This window comes from Triticum aestivum, chromosome 2B (assembly GCF_018294505.1).
Source record: "Triticum aestivum cultivar Chinese Spring chromosome 2B, IWGSC CS RefSeq v2.1, whole genome shotgun sequence".
Lineage (NCBI taxonomy): Eukaryota > Viridiplantae > Streptophyta > Magnoliopsida > Poales > Poaceae > Triticum > Triticum aestivum.
Genome location: NC_057798.1, coordinates 85422358 through 85429805, shown reverse-complemented (window position 1 = coordinate 85429805; position 7448 = coordinate 85422358).

Here is a 7448-nt window from a genome sequence, read left to right as displayed (position 1 = left end):
AATTTTTCAACAGCTTGTCTATTTCCTCGCCGCTCCTCGTACACGGGCGTTTTCGGGGTTCGGTTTCACCATCGAACAGATCCTTGCGTTTCCTCCACGGGTCATCGTCGCGAAGCCACCTTTGATGTCCCATGAACACGGTTTTCGAAGACCCGGGATCTCTATCTAGCTGGCGATACGTTGTGTCATCCATGCACCTTACGCATCCAGAAAATCCGTGGACTACCTGCCCCGCGAGATATCCGTAACCGAGATAGTCGTGCACCGTCGTGAGCAGTGCGGCTCTCATAGGGAAATATTCTTTCTCTACGGCGTCCCACGTATTGGCTGGCGTTTTCCACAGCGTGTCAAGCTCCTCTTTCAGCAGCCCCAGATACAGATTGATGTCGTTCCCTGGTTGTTTCGGCCCTTCAATTAGCATACTCATGTGAATGTACTTCCTCTTCATGCACAACCAGGGGGAAGGTTGTACATCCACACAAACACAGGCCAGGTGCTATGTGTGCTTCTCTGGCTGCCAAACGGATTGACTCCATCGGTGCTCGCGCCCAGCACGATGTTCCTTGGATCGTTCCCAAATTCTGGGTATTCGAAGTTCAACGCTTGCCACTGGCTCGCATCCTTAGGGTGACTCAGCATCTTGTCTTTTTTATCTATCTCCGGATCATTTGCGTCATCTTCTCGCTTCTTCTCCTCCCTATCCGCGTGCCAACGCAGGAGCTTTGCTACCTTAGGGTCCGCGAAATACCGCTGCAGACGAGGAGTGATCGGAAAGTACCACACCACTTTTCGAGGAGCTTTCTTCCTCTTCTTGTATCGAGTGACGCCGCACACCGGACATATGGTAGACTCCGCGTGCTCGTCCCGATAAATGATGCAATTGTTCATGCACACATGGTATTTCACGTGCGGTAAATCCAAAGGACACATGATTTTCTTCGCCTCCTCCAAATTGGTCGGGCACTTGTTCCCCTTGGGAAGACATTCGTGCCAGAATGACATGTTCTCGTCGAAGCATGCGTCGGTCATTTTGTGTTTTACCTTCATCTCCAGAGCCATGAGCGTTACTTTCAGGAGGGTATCCTCGGGCCTGCATCCTTCATACAATGGAGTAACCGCGTCTAACTCAAGTTGATCCATCTTGGCTTTCTCTCGGGCGGCAGCTCTTGCGTTATCCGTCTGCTTGAGAAGCAGCTCTTGAATATGAGGGTCCTGCACCCAACCCATGGATGGTCCAGCGTCGTCTGCTCCGCCGGCATGATCATCATGTCCTGCATCTTCTACATGATGACTGTGTACAGCATCACCGTCATGATCATCTCCTGGGGATTCTTCGTCTTCTCGCCCTCCCGAGCCGCGGTGGTTGTCTTGCTGCCCTTCCTCATTTCTTGCCCGGCCCCCATGGACGACTTCGTAGTCATCTTCATCACCTTGCCATCGATAGCCATCCATGAAACCACGCAAGAGCAGGTGGTCCCGCACCTGCCCGGAATCCGGGTCCGCAATAAGGCTCTTCAGCTTGCATCTTCGACACGGACATCTTATCTCCATCTCGTTCTTTTGAAGCATCTCGGCCTTCGCGGACCTCAAAAACCTATTCACGATGCCTTCGATCATCGTGCGGACCATGGTCGCCTGCGGGGTAGAGCAAAACAATATTTTAGAACCAAGAAAAAATTTGGCATGACCTTCCCTAAAAATAGGACCAAAAAGAATGCTTAATGCCAAAATTCTCGCCAAAACGGAAATGAATCAACATTCCGGCAAAATATTGGCAACTATCGCATTTCAAATACCGGTACACCTCCAAACACAAACACATATGCAACACCACAAACATATGCAACACCACGAACATACATAGATCTAGCTAGGCCATAAAAAGTGCATGTGCACATTGTTGTAGGGAGAACAACATAAATATAGCTTCCCCCCTTACTTACCTATCAAAACAAGGTAATTTAACCACTTAATTTGAATGAATCTATGGTGGAAATGAGGTGAAAAAGAGGAGGCACCCGAGACAAGGAGGAGGCGGTGGAGAGAATGAAGTGGGGAGAAAGTGAGTGTGGGAGGAGAGGCTGTCCAAAATATCTTGTTGCTGCCCACTTACTAATGGCGCACCAACCATAAATGCGCCATTAGTAATCCAGGTTACTAATGGCGCACTCTCTGGTGGTGCGCCATTAGTAGTTTTGCAAAAAAAAACATACTAATGGCGCACTGTCCCATGGCGCACCGTGGGACAGTGCGCCATTAGTAGTTTTGCAAAAAAAGGAATAAAAAATAATAAAAAAACAACATTAGTGGCGCACTTTCTGACAGGTGCGCCATTACTAGTTACAACTAGTAATGGCGCACTTCTTCTGGATGCGCCATTAGTATGTTTGGACAGGCGCGCTAGTTCAAATTTTTTTTTGATACTAATGGCGCACCTTGGGCCAGGTGCGCCATTAGTAGTTTCAACACTAATGGCGTATCAGAAGGTGGTGCGCCATAAGTATATACTAATGGCGCACCACTTGTCTGGTGCGCCATTAGTGTCAATTCCATCTATAGCCCTTTTTCTAGTAGTGAGCAATCTAATGTACGAACACCTGCTCCGGTGCTACCTTGGCCAAAGCCCCCGCCAGGCCAAACAGCACTGTCGGTTGATGGTGCTTACGCTAAGGCGGATGGATTAGCAGCAGCGGGGATGGTGCTGCGACGTAGTGACGGGAGTGTCATCTTTGCGGCGTATCGGTGTATCTTCAACTGCAATGACGCCCTAGAAGCTGAACTACATGCTCTAATGCAAGGGATGGCACTTGCTATCGAGCACGAGGAGGGGCCTATTATTGTCCAAACCGATTCGTCAGAAGCTTTCTTGGCAATGAGAGGGGACAGTCTTCGGTACTCTGCTTATGGACATTTGGTTGTTGAGATTCAGCGACACATGGGTGTTAGAGAGTTTATTCCGTCGAAAATTAAGCGCGAACAAAACAGGGTAGCAGATCGATTGGCTTCATATAGTCGTACGGAGAGTACTACTGCCGTATGGCTAGGTAGAGGTCCACCTTGCGTGGAGGAACTATTGCCTCTTGAGTGTAACCCTGTTATTCTGGAATAAAATCTCTTTACCCTCGCAAAAAAAAAGGATCGGTTATGCAGGCCAAAGGTATTCTCGTATCAGTTTAACCCTTTCAGGCCCTAAATCATCGGGTGTCATATGGTTCTTGACAAAGGTAAATCTTTCCTATTTGAATCTGTTAATGGCAGAGTGAGCATTTGTTACAGCCGGGAGGAAATTGTAGTGTGAAGTTTCTCTCCAGTGTAATTTACACCAGGCTTGCACTTAAGTTGGGTGGAGATTGACACCCACGAATCAAGCTTATAACTTGATACATCAGCAATTAGTTGTTTGTTGCGAAAAATGAAAATGACGCTAAATTACCATACTGATGCTATTTTGCACTAAATGTGAAGCATTATTATTGCCAACAATATGTAACAACGTTCCGTTGCTCTCCAAGGGATCAAAGAGGGTCGTGACTGGTACTTACCAGAATCTCATTACTGTTGCCGATTCTTTTGGGTCATCGGCAATAGCAAAAAGTCAAGTTTGCTGATAACATGTACTCCTACAACATTTCCATCCACAAGTGGAGTGACCTATATATAGTACATACATTTTTTGAAAACGTACATACAACGTGACATATGTGGTAAGCAATTCAAACTAATAAAAAAAGTACATACATACATGAAGCAAAATCATTTGAATATGCAAGAAAAAACAGGAAGATGCTTATTTAAAGACGAGCTATCTATATGGTTGCACAACCTCATTGTTGAAGGCTATGGAGGTTCACTTATCTTTGAAAGTTTTGCACACGAAATTTTAAGAATTTCACTATAACAATTTTTCCAAGGCTTTTTTTAACCTTGGCAAATAGACAGTATGCTCCTGCAACTTTGTTAAGTTTCTTAATAGAATGACCCAGTTTATAAGCGAAACTAGCCCAAAAACATTGTTCAAACCTCGTCAAAGAGGATAGTGTGCTCCTCCAAGTTCAATAAGAATAATAAAATATGACCCAGTTTATAAGCAAAACCAGGCCATAAACATCACAATTGAAGGATTGTTTACATGACAAATGTGCAAAAAAACAGACAAGAAGGGTGTGCAACCCCTAACCTCAAACTAGACTCCACCACCACACACATCCAACTGGCAAGGGCTGACGAGACCCAACGCAAATGTGAAACAAGATCTTCGACAACATCTCCTATGTCGTCATCAGCACCAACCGCCGCCAGGCAAAGGTTTCACCCAAAGAGCATCACATCACCCACACCAAACCGCAGTGGAGGTGGTTTGACCACACCAGTAGCCGTTGCAGACAAGATCCAACCTTCCATGTCCCATTGTAGAGATGAACTATTCGACGATGCCTCCAAGGAGGAGACAGACTTGCACGGGCGCTATCATCGCTGGTATCGACTTCCGCGTTGGGCAAGGCTTTCGCCTAGAGTTTGAGATACCTCCACCTCGACAACTGGTGCGAAGTACCCTTGGGTCATCACCATGGCATTAGATACATCGCCAAGGGACATGACATCATATATGCTCCTTTATGTGTGTCTTCTTGGTTCTCTCAAGGATCGGCTACTTCTTGACACTCCTACCTTGTGTACCTTGAGGTTTGAGCCAAACATCACACATGGCACAGAGGGCAAGCACAAGAGAAAGAGCAAGCCCGGTCCACTTTGGTCAAGTGTGCTACAACGCCATTCAGTGCTCAGTGAATGTTGGATAGCCGGCTGAAAACCAGTTTTGGCCCAGTAAATTTCTGTTTTATTTCTCTGTTAGAAAATTCAAATGCATTTCAAATAAGTTTAAAACAATTTCATGCATAAATATCCATTTGCACCAGAAATAAAAATGCCTTAATTAAATTACATTAATTTACTTAAAACTTGCATAAATCATAACTAATTCATTTTAAATCTGAAAATGACAAACTTTATACCCCCAAAAAAATGCATAGAATCCATTCATTGCATTATCATGCATGTTTAACAAATTTTACTTTACTCATCACTGGTAAATCAATTTTTATTTCAATATGCATGTTGAGTTTTGTTGAAAAACTATTGCTTCATGTTTTCCAACTCCATTTAATTTGATTAGTGTAAATGTAACTTAATTCAAACACTTTAACTTGACATGCATCATAATTGCTTGAGCACCACATTGGAACTTATGGTTGTTTTTTCGTTTTTTCTTGTCGATATTTGCTTCTTCCTCCGATATATCTTGTTGCCAGTACAGATCCTGCTTTTGACACACTTTTGAGGATACTTCACGGTACCAGGCTGTTGTAACTCCAGGCAAGCAGACCCTGCACATGCCTTGCCTATGGTTCTCCCCCTTTCATGTGCCCATTTAGCCGTCTTTTTTCATATACTCCCTCCATCTCAAAATAAGTGTCTCAACCTTAGTATAACTTTGTACTAAAGCTAGTTAGTACAAAGTTGAGACAATTATTTTGGGACGGAGAGAGTACATGGCAGTAAGGTAGCTGGCTAAGTGCAAAATTAGCCATATCATACATATTGAAATCCTTTAGGTGAGGGCACATCTAGTAGAGCTGGTTAGATGATGCATCACATATATAGTAAGTGGTCCAAAGTAAGGCAGGAGAGTGAATTATCAAACTAACAGTTGTTAGCATCAACTTATTTCACTTATTTAACAAAAACAATGTTTACTGAGAAGTATAGCAAAATAAAATAAAATGGCCACATAAAATGAATCAACATTTTACATGCAATTTAGATCAAAAGGAAAAAATAAACAACCTTCAAACATTATAAACTATCTAGCTAAACCATTGTATATAGCATCACCTCCAGAATTTGCAGGAGCCCCCAATCAATTTGTCAATCACCTCTGCCACCACCCACTTGGAATTTCGTCATTGCTGGACAGTTGACCTTTTCCACTGATCACATGCTCAATGTTTGGTAAAAAAAAAGGAAATCATGTTCAAGCTTGCTGCCTCCAATATCTCCAAAATGTTTTCTTAAGATTCATGTTCTACATTGGCAAACTTGATCTTCCATATGGCCTTCCCCTTCGAAAATTCGTTTCTGAGCCCGGGCTCAGATGCTCCCGTTATCTCTAGCGTCCACACACCTCGGGATCAACGATATTCCTTGTATTATTCCCTGTATCCTCACCGTATTGAAGTTGGAAAAGAAATAGGTTCTGAGTCTTTATGACGAGTAGGTGCCGTCTATTGCATAGCGGCGCATGCCATTGTCTGACGGTCGGGCATGCAGATACCTTTGTGAGCTGTCTCGTCCCATCTGTCATCTGTCATGCAGTAACTGAAGCCCAAACGGCCACCTACCACCGAGTAGTGTTCTAGGGCAATCACCGATCCTTTCTTCCCCAGTTTCAGCCCCCACCTCATGACCTCCCTTGCCCGCAAGGGGCATGCACAATCCTTGTTTCGAGTAATACAAGTGCATCAATCCTGGTAGCTATACGTTTTATTCTGGTACTCACATTTCTGATTGTGTTAATCCGTGTCTCTTTACCATGTTTCCCAGTCGTGTGCCTTTCTTGAGTTCGAAGATGTTTATGCCGCAAGACTGAATCCTAACCAGATCGACCGGTCGCTCAATGCAACAGCTAGCCAAGCTCTTCAACCCGCCACCATCCGGTGCCCATCGTCAACCAGCCGCTGGTTCAGTCTGCCCCCAGTTGACCAGGTGACAAATCCCATCGTGGATGCACTAAGAGCGTATCAAATCTCACGCATAGCTCAACTAGTGCCGTTACCAGTCTCCTGGTGGCCGTGTTAGTTCTCTGTGTTGTCATCATGACTTACTTTAGGTCAAGTAACTAGGATTACTTTGCTTAGTCCTTCCATGTGGCACTAGGGGTCCAGGATTTAGCCACTCCGACAGTTTTGGTGTTGTAAACTGACTGGCCAAGTTTGATGTATTGCGAGTCTGCGACTAGCGTTGTAATACGCACCTATCCATCTATGAAAGCCTTGTTTGCTTAATTCAGGTCACCAAGTCTGAACATCCCCTCCCTGATAAATTATTAACTCTCATGATACATTGTCTTGCTCACACGTCTATCTACTCAGCTGAGTGCTTCTTCTGCGCATTCAATATACCCATACGGGCTGACAGACTAGACCTAGGCTCATATGACAACAAACATCCCGGGCCACGGATCAGAATCAAGCACGAACGGAGCTGTCTCCCACGCTGCGCAAAAGGCCGATAGTACGGCACTGTGCTCTACGATATACCCCTGTATAGTGTTTTTTCCATCAACCATCCTTGTGTCTTAACTGCCCTATTTTCGGATCCCCATGCAACATTCAACGTCCATGATATCAGGTGCAGCTGAGCCTGGGCACCAAAATGCCTCACTCCTTCTC